General features: G+C 45.3%; 1 protein-coding gene across 1 annotated transcript in view; it reads left to right on the top strand.

The window, feature by feature from the left end:
- Positions 1–19,674, top strand: part of PPM1H (protein phosphatase, Mg2+/Mn2+ dependent 1H) — a 235,427-nt gene that overhangs the window by 123,994 nt on the left and 91,759 nt on the right. The gene's annotated exons all lie outside the window — the stretch shown is intronic.

Genomic DNA, 19,674 nt, shown 5'->3' with positions numbered 1-19,674 from the left:
ACATCAGAATGAAACTGCATTTAAGAAGCACAGTCAGGTTGGGGCAGTTTTTGACTTGTGCAGAGTAGCCGTGCATGTATATACCTGGGATAAATCTAAACCAGCAGTATTCAAATGGTTTTTGGTTTCGGAACCTGTTTTTCAATGAAAGCTTAGTAGAGACGTAATATGTGAGAGTGATAAGGGGGAGGGAAAGGGATTTGGATGAAATGGTATTTGGAGGGTCACCTGGGGGGACTCCCCCGGCTGGCTCCGCTCTGTTCAGTGACTTTGCACTGTCCCCTCCCAGGGGCAAAGTCTCTCCTTTTATGCACATGTCCTTAGAGACTTCAGTCTCCTCACTTCCTGGTTCAGCTAAAGGGAATTTTGGCAAAGAGGTCATGGTTAACCCTTACTTTATTCAGCATTGCCAGGGAATAAGATAAACTTATATTTTAATTCTATTTTAAATAACCAATGCTTCTTTGCTTTTAGTGTGGGTAATTTTTTAATTACAGACTTTATGAAAAATATTCTAATATATGTTACATACTTCTCCCTTTAGTAACAAAATATGCTGGCCATACAGCAGGACATTTTCCTAAAGACTGACTCTTTATTCCAAAGTAATACAACTACCGGGTTCTAAACATGATGTCCTCAGAGGACACGTAGTTTCCTGTGGGGGCTGCAGTCTTAGGATCTGCTCATTTCTCTGGCCGCTTCCTCCAGATGCTCTGGCCCTCCTTGAGGTCTGACCCTACTCCCTTCCCCTCCCCTGCCTCTAGCTTGTGTTGTCGCTGCTGCTGCTGCTGCTGCTGCTGCTGCTGCTGCTGCTGCTGCGTCTGTAGCACTCAACTCCTTTGAGGCAGTCAAGAAATTCCCCTTAATTTTACTTCCCTGTACAACGCAGGAGACTGAGACCTGAGGCAGTCTCCATTACTCCTAGTAGAGCATGCTTTCCCACTGAAGATCTCTCCCACAGAGAACAAAGGGGACAGTGAACTGCCACGGCTACAGTTTGGGGGGTTTGAAGATTGATGGTTTTTGAAGGTCCCTTTATTTTAAAAGTATATGTGGAGTTCCCATTTTACTCTGTAAGATATCTCGGGTTTTGATGTACAATTTTGCTAAGTAAGTGGCAGTATGTATGAGATGCTGTGTTGATTCCAGCATCTCTGGCTTCTGGTTCTCCAGTATGAAGTCCGGGGTCTAGCAAGAGACAGACTCCAGCTCAGATGGGTCACCTGTGAATGCAGGAGTGAAAGAGAACCAGCCAGGAGTGTTAAGGTCCCCAGGAAGGAGTTGACCGCCCCGGGCCAGCACAAGCCAGGGCAGGAATTGCTATAGCAGAGCCTCGGGAGAGTGGGAGCCACTAACGAGGAGCCACTGGGGAGGAGCTGCAGGAGGGAGCAAGGGAGATCCTCTGATCTCTTTCCCTCCCGCCCTCCTGTGTCTTGCCTGACCTTCCCACTGGGTGAGTCTGGCCAGAAGCCAGGAACAAGTAGCCCAGGAAACACCTCCATAGAGGTCAGACTCTTGCCTCCTGTTCAGTTTTGGACCTTGAGCTGGTTAGGAGGCAAAAGGAGCAGGGAAGGGGGCGATTCCTTTCTATTGCGATTACAACTGGTTGGATGATTCAGCTGCTGCACTCGCATTCACCTTTTGCTTTTATGTCTAGTTCCGTGTTCTATAAAGTGAGTTTGTGAGTTTGCTTTCCTAGCCTGCCCAGGGAGTAAGGAAGTGACTGAGTGCCTCCCTCCCTGGCGACAGCCCCACCCCTGCCTCCCAGGGGAAACGCCTTTCACCAGATGACCTCAGACTCAGAAGTTAACTCAACTTCTGGGCCCAGAATATCTTTATGTTAGATAATTACTCTTCTAGAATCAACTCCTCCCCTATGCCTTTTTCTCATTTTTAAACATGGCTTCCTTCATAGCTCCAAGCTCCTTAACAGAGTTGCTTACCCAGCCAGGGCTTCTAATCCCACATCCCAGAAGCTCCAGCCCACTGTCCTGGAACCTGCTGGTCCTAGGTGTTAATCTTGCCATTTTTTCTCTTTTCATGCCAATTTGCAGACCAGACCTCAATTTCCTCATGTATAAAGATGGTGGTATTGGACTAGATAATCTCTAAAACTTCTGATATTCTAAAAATTAACCCATGAGGAGTGACACTTTTGGAAAGTAAAATGGTACTATAAACGTTGATCTTTTGGTTATTTTATATTTCTTAGGGTCAGTTTTTGAAATTTTAATGTAATTGAGGTTCCTGTGTTTCTAAATATCTGTAAAAATATGATGTTTTACATGTTATTTCCAATAATTTGAAAAGTCTAATAGGTACTTTAATCCTTAATAATTCTGTAAGGCACCAAAAGAAAAATTTATCCTATGATAAAACAGTATCTCTAAAACCTAGTAAGCTTAATTACATTTGTAGTATTCTGGCCCCAGTATCTAGATAGGAATTTGGGGGTTTATAGTTGATTGGTTGGATTTGCTGTTCACATATGTGTCCTAGTTCATAAAGAAACCCAAGATAATTTGAGGTGGTATTTATAAGTGGTATCCAAAACATCACTTATAGGACATTTACTCATTAGAGTGCTATTTGCAGCTCTTTTATAAACAATACATACTTGATGATATCTCATATAGGATCATTGCCCAGTTTATATACTAATAACATAAGTATTTGAGTTTATAGAAATATTCAGTTATTCCCCAGAAACAACAATTAAGTGAATTTTGATCATACTTATGGATAATGTAGACCCATTATCCACTGAAGTCAGCAGACAAGCAGTCAGGAATGCAAGTGTTCAGTTTAAACAAATGCATAGTACTGACAGAAGATTCCAGCAATAGGGCCCTGATTAATTAAGTGCTCATTTTTCTTCTTTATTGCTAGATATTAGCTGTTATATGTTTACTTTCAGTCATGATAGTTTTGAGAGTGAAAGTAAGTTTTTGTTGTATGATCACTACATTATAATTATTCACACTCGGAAAAAGAGAAGCTTTGCATTGGTTTGGTTTGGAAGCTGCTAGTGGGCAAGAATTATTTTGTAAGCCAGTTAGCTGTGTATCTTCTGATTCACCATCAGGCATATGCATGCATACTCAGGGGTTCTATTCAGAAAAAGCTGCCTGATGCTGTTTGCAGCTTACTGGTTTTTGAGTCAGTGACCATCCTCTGTGTAGGATGGGCCACGGTGATACAGGTGACTGGTCCACAGCCTGGGGCAGACTTGCCCTTCTACTCAGCTGAGCTTGGTACATGCCAGCTGCTTTATTTTTCCCAGGCAGAGGCAGCCAACTCAACACCTAGGGGATCATAAGGGACTAGGAAAGAAGCAGATGGTGGGCGGATTTTCACTTCAAGCAAAAATGAACCTGTAGCATGCAAATGTCATGCAAAGCAATATGCAAACTCTCACCCATTGTGTTTGAGTCATCAGCTCCTTAGGGTTCTGAGTGATTCTTCAGTTTAGGAAGGTGCTTTGACTCCATTTTAGAGATAATTTCATTTTATTTCTAGAGAACTAAGGCACTGAGGAAGCAAAGCCATTACCATTTATTTCAAACAATGTCTAAAGGTTTGGCAACTGAGTCATTTAGATTAAAGAAAATCATTTCATATTAAATTCTTAAGTCTACTCTTGCCAGACTTATAATAACAGTGGCAATAAAACAGCTAATAAGTGCTAGGTACATATTAAATACTGTAACAGAGGATCAGACAATAATTCTCTCAGTAATGTAGGGAGAAGCAGGTATTGTTAATATCAGTTAAATACAGTTCAACAAAAAAAGAAACAGCGAGGTGAAGCGATTTGCCCAAGGTCCCATAGCTACTAAGGAGCAGGGGCGCTGTCCAGCCCAAGCCTGGGACTCAAAGCACCATGTCCTAATCTCCACAATGTTCCCTGGGATTTCCCATCTGTGCAAAAACTCACAGAGGGTTTTATTTTTCCCATTTTAACATCTCTAAATCAAGAATTTCTAATTAACATTTTTTCTTTCCTATGTATGTATAAAATGATGGCACATGTTATCATCAATAGCATCTTAGATTTCACCTAATGTGAATTATGGGGTACAGTGAGTGGATGGCTACACTTAGAGGCTATTTTAAATGCATTGCAGTAGTCAAGCAAGTAAGCCTTGGGTGGTCCATTTCATTCATTCACAATATAAAAAAGGATATTGTCTCAAAATGTGAGCTGCCATCTCCTTCTAGGGGTCCCAAAGTTCTGAGACCATTTCGAATGTTGTGTTTTCATTTTGATGATAATCTATTGAAGATAAGATGAGCATTTCCTGGATCTTCTGGGTGACTGTTCTATAAATGATCACTGCCATGGATTCAGACCTCATTGTGTTGCATTTATGGTTTCTTTGGAAGCAAGGGTCTCACAGACTTTTTCACAATGAGTCCAGAGACTCCTGGACACAGAGGGTCATCTTCCCACGCTTGAGGGTCCCCCTAGGAAAAGCTGGGGAACGGCGAGTGTGTTCATTGATTAGCTCTGGGTGACAGGGGTCCATGAATTGTTCTTAAGCAAAGCTAGTAAGTCCAGCCAGGAGGGTTTACCTTCATCCCCCTTTCACTTGTTTTTAGTTTTCCAGAATTATCCCCATTTAAGATAAAGCTTTCTAAATTGGCTCAAAGGTGAATTCCTTTGGCAAGTGTACCCCTTGAGTATAGGGGTTAGGCATTAAATAAGACTTACATTCCTAAATTCAAAACCAATTACACACCTGCGGGGCCCTCTCTCTCAGGCTTCTCCCCATCACTGGTGGGAAGATAATGAAACACTCTGTAACTGCCTGTAACCCCAGGGCGTGTAGAAACGGCTCATTCCATTTCATGTTCCTAGATCCCACCGATGGCCAGAGCAGATCCTTCCTGCAGTTCCTTGTTGCTAATAAGTGGTTCACCCATCTGCACATGCCAGTGAGCCACTGCTTTGATAGTGGCCTTCCTCTGAGTTCAGAAATGTCTTTGATCTTCTTCCACTGACTACATCAAATTCACTACACTTCTCATTTTCTTTGACATGTATCTGAAAAGTAGCATAGAGAGAAACCAGAATTAACTTCCATTCTCTACTATGAAAGTTGAATCACTGTTTCTTCCTCTTTTCTACAGCCCTCATCTTTGTAGTATGTATTTTACATGATCCCTTAGCTATACCTATAACCTGTAGAAGGGATTAGCAGAAAGAAAACTACTATCAAATGATCACAAATACATGCATAGAAACCAAGTGATGGCTCAAAATAATCTCTCCTCTTCCCATCAGGCCACTCGCTGTCCTACACAGGGGGCACCTGAGAGGCCCTTTTTTCTCTGGACTTCCTCCCTGTCTCCTCCTCTGGGTAGTTTCAAACCTCTCCCTGACACTGCTTGCTCTAAATCAGTGGTCCTCAAAGTGTGGTCCCCAAACCAGCAGCAGTATCACCTGGGGACTTTTTAGAGGAGCAAATTCTATGGCTCTATCCCAGACCTACTAAATTGAAACTCTAGAAGCAAAGCCCAGCAATCTGTGTTTTAGCAAGTCTCCCAGGTGCTTCTCATGCATGCTTGAGTTTAAAAATCACTAAAGTCTACCCCTGGGCATCTGAGAGAGCCAGGAAGGAACCAGTCTGTTCTCAGGGTTCAAACATTATAGCTGTCCCCGCCCTGGACTGCAGCCACACTGTAAGGCAGTAGCTCGGTCCTGCTGCAGTGGGACACCATGGGCAGGGCAAGCTTCTAGAGCTCATTCCCCCTTCCACCCTGCAGCTCTGCTACCTGCCTGCCTAGACCTCTGTCAGGCAGCTGCAGATTCCCTTCTGCAGCCCAACGTCCTAGAACTTGGGCCCTGCTCCTCTGAAAAGTGGGAGTTGGTATGAGAATTTCTTGCATGATCCAGCTCCGTATGTCAGCCTCCTCTTACTACTGGGTAGTTCTGATGCCCACGTCCCACCCTATATAAGTTCCCTTATCTGGAATGGGCCAGACATGCCCCTTTGTGGACTTCTGGTTTCTTATTGTTGAGCCCCTGGGAGAGTGTAGTTGTGGCCCCGGTTCCCTCATTCCAACCAAGATATGCTTTTAACTTCCCTTTTCTCTTAGCCCACTGAGAGGCTGAGCTGGGATGTTTCATGAAGTTCATAGAAATGGAATATTTGCACTTAGAAATGCCAGCATGAGGTGGTTGTGGTCAAGATAGTGACCTTTTCTGTCCCTGGCTGCTGGGACAGTGTAGAACGATGGATCACGGTGAGGAGAAAACGTTGTAGTGGAGAACTCCAAAGCTCTTTTTGCCTGCTCCAGCCCACACCGAGATAAAGGTATTCAGGCCTAATCGTCTAATGTTAGTCTAAGGTTAAAGGGCCTAATCATCTAATTTGCAGATGGTGTGAAACCAAGTAAGATGACCTAGCAAAATTCGAAAAGACCTTTAGTGCCTGGGAAGGTGGACTAAATACCTAACCAGGTGACACTTCACCATAGTAAAGGTAAAGTGTAGCACCTGTTGAAAAAAAATTGCAGGCTGGGGGAGGCAGCTCACATTTTAAAAAATATATTTAGGTAGACGGTAAATTCAATCTGGTCAGTAGTGTGATGTTGACACCAGAACCTAAGGTAATCATAGGCTGTGGAATTCGAGATATAAGGCAAATAGTAGCTAATGTTTTTCTTGGCTTACTTTATCTCAAACACAGTTTCTAGGGCCTTATATAAATAACCTCATTAATCCTTATACCAGCCCTTTTAGGGAGGTACTATTATTAATGTTCTTTTACCCACAAAGTCCCTCTCTAGGTGACACAATTTAACATGTGTATAAATGAACAGGAACCTTTAAAAGAGACCAGAGTTGGTGATGAGATTTGGAACCGTGTTTGAAAGGATGAGGAAGTCTCAAAAGAACTAGAGTTTTTCCAGTCATATGAAAATATAACTTTTGTTGATATAAAAAAAAGATCTTCAGATATTCGTCAGATATGGGGAGAATGGTAAGGTTTGCTCCCCCTGAGTCTGGGACAGAGGTGACAGCCACAGGAAGACAGGGTAGTGATTAGGAGCAGGGCCCCTGGACACCTGGGCTTGATCTGGGCTCTGTTCCTTGTAGCTGTGTGTGACTTTGGGCCAAGCTCATCTTTCAATACCTTGGTTTTGTCGACTGTGAACACAGGTAATGACAGTACCCACTTCCTGGGTGAGGATTGGATGAGCAGCTGCGTGGCAAGCCCTTAGCACAGGGCCAGGTCGTGCTGACTGCCCAGGAGTAGGTAGCTGCTGTCATTGTTGTCATATTCATCAGGAGAGCTGTCCAGAGATGCAGCAACCTGCTGAAGAATGTAGTGGGTTCTCTCTCAATGAAACTATTTGCGCATCGGCTGTGTTACCAACTGGAAATCATGTTGCACTAAGTAATTTGATTTCTCAGCGTCCCTGTGAAACACTGTTAGTATGACTTTGAGAATCCTTAAAAAATGTGACTATTCTCATTTTTGTTTCTTTCTTGTGCAAGTTTAATGATCTCACAATTTGTAGAAGGAAGGGGACAAATGTCTCCTGCTATGAGATGGTATATCAGGTAAGCTAAGGGTGGAAACAATAGATCCCCAAATTCATTAGCCTACAGAAGCAGTGGCTTTGTCACATCCCTTGCAGGCAGACAGGGACCTGGGCTGAAGGAGGCCCTGTTACTTTTAACACTTGGCTTCCAAGGGCCCAGGGGCATCTCTGTGCTGTCAGATGGAAGGGGACAAGAACATGGAAGGATGCTCAAAAGGGCTTGATGGGCTAGGCCTGGAAGAGACATGTGGAGGCATGCAGAAGTGCGTGCCTACCATTGGCCAGAATCCAGTTCTGTGGCCATGCTGCTGGGAAATGTAGTCTGAGCTGTGCACCCAAGCCCAAGGGAATTGATTTTGGTGGACACTTAGCAGTTTTGGCCACCAATAGGCATTGAGAGGCAAATTCATATTAGGTTCAATTAGTAGTGGTATCATTATTCATTTTTGATACATTTCCCCCATTGTTCTGATGAAACTACAACTTGGCTGTCACTATCTTTTTTTAAAGCCCAGACACCAATTACCTCTTTTGTTACTTTAATTTTGTCACTGTTAGTTTTAGGAGAGATGCAGTAAGTTCAGCTTCGGTTGTCAAAGGCAGTGAAGAAAGAGCTATGATCCACTTTCATCTTGGAGAGGAACACATTTGAATAATGAAAAGCCTGTGAGTAAACAGCATACCAAGTACTTGTCTTCAGAAAGTTCATCACAGAAAGCAAGGCTCATTTCGTGCTAAAGAAGAAAGATTATATTAACCAGGTGGAGTGAGATGCTACGGATGTTTTAACAACTTCTGTCCTTTTGAGATTATTTTTAAATTGTCATAGTTCTGTTGTAGAGATTTTCAAATGACATACGAGTTCAGTTTAATTGTTGAGTCTCTTATCTGCCCTACAACTGCAGTTCTTCGTGATGTTTTTTATTTGAGGTCATTTCCTCCCCATCATGTCATCCTTAATAGAGTTGAATTAACTACTATGAAAGGATCATTTATAAATATACCTCAATCCATCTTAAGTTTATTTATGTTAAATTTGTACAATTCGTTGTGCATTTATATATAGTCAGAGCCTCAGAGTGAAGATAAGGTATAAGCTGAGTTAAATGTCATGGCAGGGGCAGGATTCACAAAACGTTTGCATGGCTGCCATGAGCGAGGCATCTGCTGGGCACGGCGCTGGGAAAGCCACTGTGAATGAGGCACACAAGGTCCCTGTCCTCGTGCACTTACAGTCAGCCCCGGCGGCAGGCAATCGGGTATCCGTTCACAATGCGGTGTGATGGGCAAAGGCAGGTGTTTCAGGAGACAGAGGAAGCGCTGGGCTTTAATGAGTGGAGGCTGCCTTGGGTTAAGGGGAAACATTCTAGCTTGTATGTAATTGTGCTCGTTAGCTTCAGGAGCAGCGATGGGGCACACTGAGTCAGCAAGGTTGCTTTGCAGGTCAAAATCACTGCCACAGAGGTCGTCTGCATGCTGACCCCTTGGCCTTATTATCTCACAGTGTCCTTGGTTGTGAATAGTGCTGGAATATTTGGTTGGCACTTGGGTCATTTTGTGCTACAGATATTTCTGGAAGGGACCATACTTGTTTTTGTGAAATGTGACCCTCATTGAGCTGTCATCAACAGAAAATGGTACATGAAGATCTCTCTTGTTCCGTGACAAGGTGTTGCCGTTCACTGAGCAGTCCTTACTGGCACGCAGTGTGTGGTGATCAGACGGTTGGTTTGTTCCCAGGGGTTAACTGGACAACATCGGCATTTAACTTTCAACTTTGCCGTCCCTCGTATGAACAAGGCAACAGACTCTCCAGGCTCAAATGCGGTTTAGCTGTTAGTAGCTAGAAAAGAGGAAGGAATGTGTCAGCCCTTGAAAGTGAGCCGGGGTTGTGGGTGATACGGTGTTGATGGAATGGGACGATCCCAGGAGCTCGAGTCTGGAAAAGCTAGCCCTCAGCCCTGCAGAAAACACCTCGCTTTCCCATCTGTGGAAGGGGCTGGTTCCTACTCTTCGGGATTGTCATGCAGGTCAGAGATAAAGCACAGGAGTGTGGCACATGGTTCATTCCTCCCTCATTCACCAAGTGACTCACACCAGGTGCTGTCCCAAACACTGGGGACATAGCCATGAACCAAACCAGTGCCCTCATGGAGCTTACAGACAGGCCTGGAAAGACAGATAATATGCAAGGTATTCATGTACTCACCTGGGGGATTTAAAATAAAAAAAAAAATGTGGAGCCCCTATTCTCAGGCTTACTGAATCCAAATTGTTGAGCTTGAGGCCAGAAATTTTTATTTTAAGAACACTCTGGGCGCTTGTCAGTACCGTGGGACCACTTGTCCAACTCCCTGCTCCTTTTCTTTTTTTTTTTTTTTTTTTTTTTACTAATGAGGAAAATGGGGCCACAGAAATTGCCTTTCTCAAGCTCCCAGTGGCAAGACTAGTGCCAGACCCCCACCTTCCAAGATTTTGCCTGGTATCTGTTCAACTTTTTCTTAGTATCAACACCACCTTTTTCTAGGATCAAATAATACTCCTGCCTTACTATCCTTATCCACGAAGAGTTTGTGGAACTATTGCCTATCTTGGGGAGTTGTTAAGAATTTCCTTTCTCCTTGGTTGAAATTTTTAGACATTATTGGGAAAAAAGAGCGTAAGTGTAGAAACACGATCCCTTCATAAGCGTTTTAGTGCATCCCCCGTCTGCAGTAGCAGCCAGCACGACTCCCTCCTGAGGGAGGAAGAGGCTTGTCTTCTCTAGTCACAGCCTGGTCTGGTTTGATGGTCCTGGGTGAGCTCCGCACTGCAGACTGATGGCACTGCTCTTTCGCCTAGTGGTGATGGTTTGTTTTAATAACCCAAAATTTAAATGGGTTATGGGGAAAAAATGATAATATGAAATTTTAACAATTAGGTAGAAATCTAAAATAAAATTTTCAGAGAGTAGCTAAGGGAGACCCATAGCTAGAGTGTGTGGGAGCTGTCTGAGTAGGGGCCATCTCAGGGCATGGAACGGGGCAGTGGTTACACGTGTGCACTCAGAACTTACCTGGGCTGCGTTTGAATTCTAGTTGCACGACTTGCAGAATGACTTTGGCCAAGGTACAGGATCCTGCTAAGATGTGGTTTGCTCACCTGTGTGATTACAATCATAATAGCCTCCTTTGCAGAACTGTTGTTATTGATGAGAGGGTGCACATAAGGCATTTAGTGTGGAGCTTGGCACTTAGCAAGCGCTCAGTACATGTGAGCTACTGTCTGTATTAAATTAGAAAGGCAGGAATGCTAGATACTGGTCAAAAGTACAGAGTTTGGAGCCAAGTGGCCTGGGATTGAGTCCCAGCTCCATCATTTGCTGTGCAACCTTGAGCAAGTTGCATAATTATTCTGTGCTCCAGTTACCTCATTGATAATGTAGGAATTGTAACAGCTGCTATCCCATAGAGTCGCTGTGAGGATGCAAGGAGTTAATTCAATTCAATAAATATTAACATGCCTACTGTGTGCCAGGCACTGTTCTGAGAACTGGAGGCTTGGTTAATAAAGAAGACAAAAACCTCTGCCCTTATGAAACACACATTGTAGTAAGGGGAGACTGGTAATAAGTAAAATCAGTAAAACATATAATTCATGTGAAAGCATTAAACATTATGTGCTTATCAGATGCATTTGAAGTGTTTGTGCAAGTACTTGCCTGCCAGATGGAAAGCACTGAATAAGTGTTAGTTATCAATATATCATTATTCCTACTATTGCTACTACTACAAATAGTAAAGTTTACCACTTTAATAAATTTTAGTTTATAATAAAAATAGGTTGCAAAGTAAAATACATTTTGCATTACAGTATAAATTGCTCGAATATGAAAGGGCTACATGTACTTGTGGGCTGATGTAAAAGTATGTGTTATGAACTTTTCCAATAGCATTCCTGAGCTGCTTTAGGACTCCAGTATGGAATATAACTCATCTTAGCCAATATTGCTGCCAAATATTAGCTCTGGACAACATGCTGAGTTCAAGTCAGCACACTCCATAGGACTGTGTGTGTGTGCACGCGCGCGTGTGTGTGTGTGTGTGTGTGTGTCTCCAGATAGTTTACAATGATAATTTAGTTGCTTTGGAGCACACTAGGCAGCCTGTAATATTCTTTCCAGCTCTCAAGTTTTGTGATTTTTAAGTTTTGTTTTTTGGGGTTTTTTTTTACTTAGTATTTTGGCAAGCAGTGGTTGTCTCTAAGTAACACAGAAAAAATTTTTTTCCAGCAAAGCCCTTTAAAAAGTCTCTAGGCTATCAGGGATTCAACAAACACACAAGGTTTTTTTCTTTTTCTTGCAAGATTTAACTGTGAAGTCAAGATTACCACTTCCTGGGGAGCTTAGCTGCACAAGAAGTCCACAGTCTCACAACTTGGCCCGTAGCCTACCCTGACCCTCTGTGCTGGACGGTGCTTTGCTGCCTGGCTCTTGGACACTTGCTTTTCTTTTCCAGGGGCATCCCAGGCTTTTGAAGTTGCAGGGTGGGAACTCTTTCCCCACTATGGGCCATCAAGCCTGCCTGCAAAAATTGGATTCATGAAATTCATTTTCACACTGATTCATCTCTCTACTTGGTTTTCACTCCTGTTTTGCAACTTTTCTGTGTCAAGGTTTTTGCGTAGTTCTCCCCCCCCCCCCCCCCCCCCGCCCACCCCCAGTTGTGAGATTCAGAGTTGGCAGGTCATAATTGCCACCAATGTTTCCAGGACATGTGGTCTTTCCTCCAAATGGATTACAGCAGTTCTCAGTGTTAATAGATCATCTAAAAATGGCCAGACTATAATATGTACTTTCCAGACCCCTTATTTAAATGAAACCTCATAGCAGAGGCCCAGTATGCAAAACAGATAGGAGTGCTTGTGGTGTAGAGCAGGTTACATACGGGTTAATAACACAGATTCTGCAGACAGACGAGCTTGATTCAGGTCCTGACCTCTGCCACTTATAGTGCTGTGTGACCTTGAACAAAATACCCAACCTCTTTGTGCCTTCCTTGTCAGTAAAATGGGGATAATAAGAGACCTTACCTGTGATAAGCTTTGTAGAAGGAGTAAATGATTTAAAGTGTGTAAAATGCACACATGCCTGTAATCTGAGCACTGTGGGAAGCTGAGGTGAGAGGATCCCTTGAGACCAGGAGTTTGAAACCAGCCTGGGCAACATAGCAAGACCCTGTCTCTACAAAAAATAAAAATTAAAACAATTAGCCAGGTGTGGTGGTGTGTGACTGTAGTCCCAGCTACTCAGCAGGAATGCTTGTGCCCAGGAGTTCAAGGCTGCAGTGAGCTATGATCACACCACTACACTCCAGCCTGGGCAACAGAGCGAGACCCCATCTCTAAATGGATGAATGAATGAATGAAAGTGTATAAAATGCTAAGCACGGTTCCTGGCATATAGTAAATGCTCAATAAGTGTTTGTTTTATTACTATAATGATAATCATAATCCTTATCATAGGTAACATTACTATCTCCCACCAACAGCCCCTTCCGGTTTTTTGTGGAGCTGTTAAAAACTGCTGTTCCATATGGTACTTTCAGTGCCACGCTGTTCAGAGAAGACATTAAATAAATGTCATATTAAAAAGACCAACAAACCAATCTTCAAACTGTTTTCTAGAATGGATACTTAATCATTTCACTTGTGAGTGGTCTCTCAAACAGGCTAAGTCTGTTCAGGCCACAGGACTGGTTCTGTTGGTGACTGGGCCGCTGTGCCCTTTCTCCCTGTGCTGGAGACCAGTTGCTCACACACAGGCCACTTCTACAGGTCACGGCCGTCATGACTCTGCCACTTAAAAAGCTAAAGTGGTATTCTGTACAGGCACACACCTGTCCTGAACGTGGACTCTGCAGTCAACCTGCCTGCCCCGATTGGTGCGGGTGTGTTGCCCAGAGCCCGTCAGGGGCAATAATGCCACCCCAGGAAGAGCTAGACATTGCCCTTCTGCAGGGCCACTATTTTGTCTGGAATGGATACGTAATTACATTGTGTCAAGGCACGAATTACTGTTTCACTACCTTGCCAGCAAGCAGTCTTCGGGTTGATCCAACATTCCTACAAGAATTCTTCAGGCTTACCACACTGGGAATGTCCAGCAGTGCTTGGAAAAGAGAAATTCCTAACATATCTGTGTACTATGTGTGAGTACATGAAAATGTGAAATGAACTGTTCCAGGTTAGACCTGAAAGAAATCAGGCAACAGGCTTCAAAAGCCAGACAAACCCCAGCTGTCTTTTCTTATATCATTTGGTATTTCACGGGATTTGCATCTTGCCATATTTAGCTTCAGGGATATACTGATTTCTTCTACTAGTGTTCTTTGTCCCACCTCCTCTAAAAACGGTCGCTACCCATCCTCCCCACTGGCACATGTCTGTGTTTCACCCTCCCCCCGGCCTCCTCCTGTTTGTCTGCAACATGCTCCAAGTTATCTCATCTTACACACCTCACCCCATTCTCCCTCTTAACCTGGCTCCCTCCACAGCCACAATTCTCCCTCAGGTGTGCATTCCCTGGCTTCACTTCTCCCCTCATGACAGCCATGATTCTGTCCCTGTCACTTACCTGGATTACAATTCTCCCTACCCCACCCTGCACCCCAATCCCCACCACATGTCCCACTGTCTGATAGAGCCTGCTAGCTGCTCTCCAGCTGCGTTTCGTCTTCCCCTTGGGCCAGGGGACCACCTTCCCCAGCCTTCTGTGTAATTAAGATGTAGCTCCCTGGCTAATAAGGCTCAACCAGGGGGGTGTGGGCAGAAGTGACACGTGACCCACAAAAACCACTTAATACTGTTGGTTTGAACTGTGTCCCTCAAAAAGATATGTTCTAGTCCTAACCCCTTGTACCTGTGAATGGGACTTTATTTGGAAATAGGATCTTTGCCGATATAATTAAGATGTAAGTTCAGATGAAGCTGAACTGGATCAGGGTGGACCCTAAATGCAGTGACTGGTGTCCTTATCGAGAAGGCCATGTGAGGACAGACATGGGGAAGATGACCAGGTGAAAATGGAGGTAGACACTGGGGGTAAGCAGTCATGAGTCAAGGAACACCGGGGGTTTCCAGGAGTCGCCGGAAGCCAGGGAGAGGCAAGGAAGGATTCGTCAGAGCCTGAAAGAGGAGCATGACCCTCTGACACTGTGATTTCAGGCTTCTGGCCTCCAGAACTGCAGGAGAAGTTGATTTCTATTGTTTTAAGCCACTGAATCTGTGGTCATTTGCTACACCAATCATAGGAAACCACACAGACCATCCTCTTTCTTCTCTTTTCTGTCTACTAGTGGTTGACAGAGCAGGGTGGCTTTGGAAGTGCAGGCTGAAGCTGGCAGAACGCCGCAGCCTTGCTCCCTGTGACTACGGAGCAGAGCCTCCCGCCTCACCCCAAGCTCGCTGGCCTTTGTGTCTCATACGTGACACAAACATGGACTGTTAGGCCATTGAGATACTTACTGTCATAGCAGCCAGTATTACCTTAGCTAAAACACCTACCTATAGAGAGATTAAAGCAGCTGCCCTAAATGCACACCCAACTCTTCTTGAACAATCTCTTTGCTCAGTTTCTAGGGTTTCACTCTCTCTGGGTTCATCCCTTTCTCCTTCCCTGACAGTTCCTCTTCACACCTGGCCCTATAGAGGCTCCTCCTCATCCCAGCCCTGAGCCATCTCGTGCACCTTGTCATCCCCTTGCATCCGGCTGCTGCCCAGATACAGAAACCCAAACCGGACTTCTCCCCCATGACCACTTGCCTGTGCTTGTCGCTGCCTTCTCATGTCACCAGCCCTCTCTCTGCACAACGTCAAGGGCCTTCCCTGAGGCACATGGCAGAGTTGGACTTGAACTTCCCTCCGATGTGGTCATTCTGCTTCCCCTGCAACCCGAAACCTGACCAGCTTTGCGAGCCTGTGGCCTGGCACATAGAGAAACTGCTTGCCAGGTATTTGCCGGGCAGGGTAACCATGAACTTGCCACTTTTTGGTGTTTCTAAAAGATTCTGTTGAGAGAAACAGTACGTAGGGATGGTTTCCAATCCTCACTTCCTTCTAGAAATTCCCAGATCTATCCCTGGATGAAGCCTGAACCTCACAATTGTGGCCCCCCAAGTGGTTTTCTGAACAGCTCTCTCACGCCATGAGCCTCCGTGGGGGAAGGCGGCGAGAACTGGTGCTGTGGGATCTTGCTGGGGAACTTGTTCATTTCATCACACGGGCTCTACTTTCTTCAGTACCACAGAGGACTTTTCTCTTACGTGCGCTTTAGGGAAAGGCTGGGGGTTGGAGGCAGGGTAGTTTTTTTTTTTTTATGTTTTTTTTTTTCATTTTAGACCCTGAGTTGTGTGAAGTGATCCTGGTTGTGTCTGTGCTGCCTGTTAGGAAGCATTTGTGACCCACTTCTAATAAATGTAGGGGCCTTAGAGTGCATGGGTTTTTGTATTAACTTAATTCCTAGCTTCCCCTGATATCTCTAGTTTTATTTTCCACATCTATTTATTTTTTATTTTAAATCTTTTTCGTAGGTATGTAATCTCCCTTTAAATCCCTTTTGGAATAAGATAAAGTATGAATAAATAAGATACCCTGCAAACCTCACACTTAAAATGGCCAGAACTAAAGGAATTTTTTCCCCCAGATGGTGCCCCTTCTCCTGTGTCCCCAATTTGGTTCTAAGGTGTCATTAAATACTTCATCACTTAAACCAAAAACCTAGGCTGGTTTGCCCTGACCTCTTCCCCTGCCCCCATATCTGTCACCAATTCCTGTCGATAACCAGCTGCATGTTTTGTCCACTCCATTTAGGAGCCTTTCCTGGGCCCCCTGCAGGGATGGTCACTGGACTGGTACCTGGCCAGTCGGTCCCCAAGACTGCTACAACGTGGGATGGCCCCGTGGCACTCCCTTGTTTAAAGCCCTTCAGCAGCTTCTTGTCTTCAGAGTCAAGTCCAGACTCTTCAGCCTCTTTCTACCCTCACCTGTCACTTCTTGTCCTCACACCCTAAGCCCTGGCAATGCCAGACCACATACGTACATCTCCCAGAACCAAACCGTCCCCGCTCCTTTATAGCATCCATGCTGCATGCTTCTCTCCTTCTGGGCTGTCTTCTAGAAAATGCAGCTTAAGCATCACTTCTTCCTTGAGTTCTTTCCTGTCTCCCCCATCCCATCCCGTCCCATCCCAGGCAGACACCTGTTCACTGAAGCCTTCCGTGTGCCAGGGGCCCAGCGTCCCCCCTCTGTGCTGTCCCTTCACTCTTCACACCACGGCATAACTGGGACTCTCTCTCTCTTTCTTTCTTTCTCTCTCTTCCCTAATAGGCCAGAGCTCATTTGTGGAAGGAATCCAATCTTATTTGATATCTTTATATCCCCTCAAAGCTCTTCCAGAAGCAGGCTCAACTCTGCTTAGGCCCTTCATAAAATTGCTTGTAAATAATATTGCTGTTTGAAAAGACCATGACAAAGTTGATACCATTGCAGGCTTTTCCGTAGTCTTTAAGGGAGCCTAGACGAGTAGGTGCACTTAGTCTAGGGATGACACCACTAACGGTGGGTGTGCAGGGACCTGGATCTGATGGAGATAGCTAATTTGGGGGACACACCCCCTCCCAGTCCCCGGCACTTAGAGGCACTTAATGAACACGGTTTCCACCCCCACCCCCAGCTGCATCCTCACGCACATCCCGTCAATTCTGACTCCAGATCACATCTGGACTCCATCGCCTGCCTCTCTCTCCATTGTGCCTCCCATCAGGCACTGTGACATCTCTCACTGAACTTCAGCAACAGACTCTGGCTTCCCTCTTTCAGCTCTTTCCCATGCCAGATCAGTTGCCACACATGGGGATAACCTCTGTAAAAGAGAAATGTTTCTGCTCTAAGCCTTTGAGGCTGACCACTGAGCTCATCTGAACTCCTTAGACAACTGCAGGGTCCTTCTGACTGACCCCAGCCTGCCTCTCTGGCCTCACCCGAGCCCCTCCTCTTCCTCCCTGAGCCAGCCATGCCCAGCTTGCCCCTCCCCTCACACAGGCCGAGCCCCCCACCCACAGCCTTCACACAGGCAGCTGCTCTGCCGTGTCCCCAGCTTTCTCCGGGGCTCCCCCAGCCAGTCCTTTGGGCCTCAGCCTCCTTGTCCCTCCCAGGTCCCCCACCTTTACAGACAGAGATGCCTCCCCCCTGGGTCGTGGGCTCCGTGCAGCAAAGACTGCTCTGTCTGGTTCCCTGCCTGATCCGGCTTGCAGCTCAGGCCTGGCACAACGTAGGTGCTTGAGGAGTATTTGCCAGAAGAAAACAAGGGAGAGGAAGAAAGGTCTTGGAGGTTCTAATTTGACTGGTAAAAGTGTGGTGTTACTGGTGCTCCCAATACACTCGAGGTCACATGGATTTAATTTGAGTCCAGTTTTTACTGTTATAAATTTCAAGCTCCTTTGGAGGCTGAGCCGCCATGTGCACAGAATGTTTTTGTACTGCTGTTACCCAACATTTGAGACAGATCTGCTTCAGACTGGTGGCTTGGCTCTGCCTAGCATTCGCAGCCACGATCTCCACTTGCTAATTTAGGGCATACCTAGATTTCCAGCACACGTTTTCCCCCTCGGCAAAGTAGGACACAAGCCAGGGGACTTTGGTGTCCCCAGATGGTGCCTCTCAACATCCTGGCTCCAGAGTAAGTGGTCTCTCTGGGTGCACACTCTCTCTTTTCTTCTGGGTCACTCCCATTTGTTCTCGTTTTACTATTTTTGTCCCTGGCAATTGTCTGGATGGAAATTCACTAGAGTTCAACATTTTTAGTATTATTGGATCTTAGAAAGGAGAAGGAGACAGGATGGTCACCACCGGCATGGGGCGGAAACCCAGTGCAGGCAAAGAAAAAAAAAAAAAAGCAGCAGCTTTTAGTTGGAGGCAGGAATCCAGCACTGAGAAGAACCTGACCCTTGCTGGAGGGTGGCAGAAGGCACCAGGCTGTGTTCCTCTATCTCGGGACGTTGTCTCTCTCAACGCTGTCCCTATGTGTTGAAAAACAACCAGGAGTGCGGGTGAGAAGTCATAGTCCCCCATGAGCAGGAGGAAGCCTGGGATATTGAAGAAAGAACACTGGGGTGAAAGGTAGGACGCGGGTTTTGGTCTGGCCAAACTGCTAACCTCCCCAGATCTTGGTTTCTTTGTCACTAAAATGAAACGATTAAACTAATAAGATTTCTAAGCTCGACAATTTATGTGACAAAATGTCATTTACCAAATCTCTGCATTACGCACCTCTAGTAAATGTTGAATGATCTGCAATAAGTTTTGGAGTCACGTTAGTGATTTCAACTCTCTGTATGTGACAAGTGTTCTTGCTAATTAACCACAGAGAGAGGAGGGGCTGAGGGCTGGCAGGAGGTTGTAGCAGTTTATGTTGTGCTTTCACCTGCTTTGTCAAGTAGTGAACCGTTAGTCTCACAGCTGGGAAGCAGCCAGGAGAAGCAGGAGAAGCAGGGGGTCTGAAATCTGAACCGCTGCCCCTGCCTGCCCTCATCCCTGTACCAACTACGCAGGGCAGGGCGCTCAGCCCTGGATGGTGCTGACTTCTTTGATCTTCACAGTGTGCCATGCAGTAGGTTTTTGTAGACTAGGAGAGGTCAGATAGCCAGCCCAAGGTGGCAGGTGACAAGTGGAAGAGCCACACTCAACCCTGGTCCACTTGACTCCCCCAGACGGCTCCCAATGTGGGCAGGCAAGACGTTACCTTGGACAGATTCACAGACCTGAAAAGACCACTTGGTTGATCTGAGAGGCAGCACTTATTTGGGGCCAGGCAAACCTACTCTCATTTAAGGACTCTGGAGTTTGTTTCCTCATATGCAATGTTAGGATAATACCTGCCTCCTTGGGTTAATGAAGAGAAATTAGACACAGTGCCAGCTTTTTAGCAGGTGCTTTTCAAAAAGTATTAGTACCTTTTCCTTCAGTAAGAGGAAGGATTGAATCATGCAACATTCTTCAGGTCCAAAGGCGTTTCAGCCCCACTTCCTCCAGGATTCCCTGCCGGAATCTCCACTGTTGGTCATCAATGTGTTCTTCCTTATG

The sequence above is a fragment of the Eulemur rufifrons genome, chromosome 16, assembly GCF_041146395.1.
Source record: "Eulemur rufifrons isolate Redbay chromosome 16, OSU_ERuf_1, whole genome shotgun sequence".
Lineage (NCBI taxonomy): Eukaryota > Metazoa > Chordata > Mammalia > Primates > Lemuridae > Eulemur > Eulemur rufifrons.
This window is presented reverse-complemented; position numbering and strand designations above follow the sequence as displayed.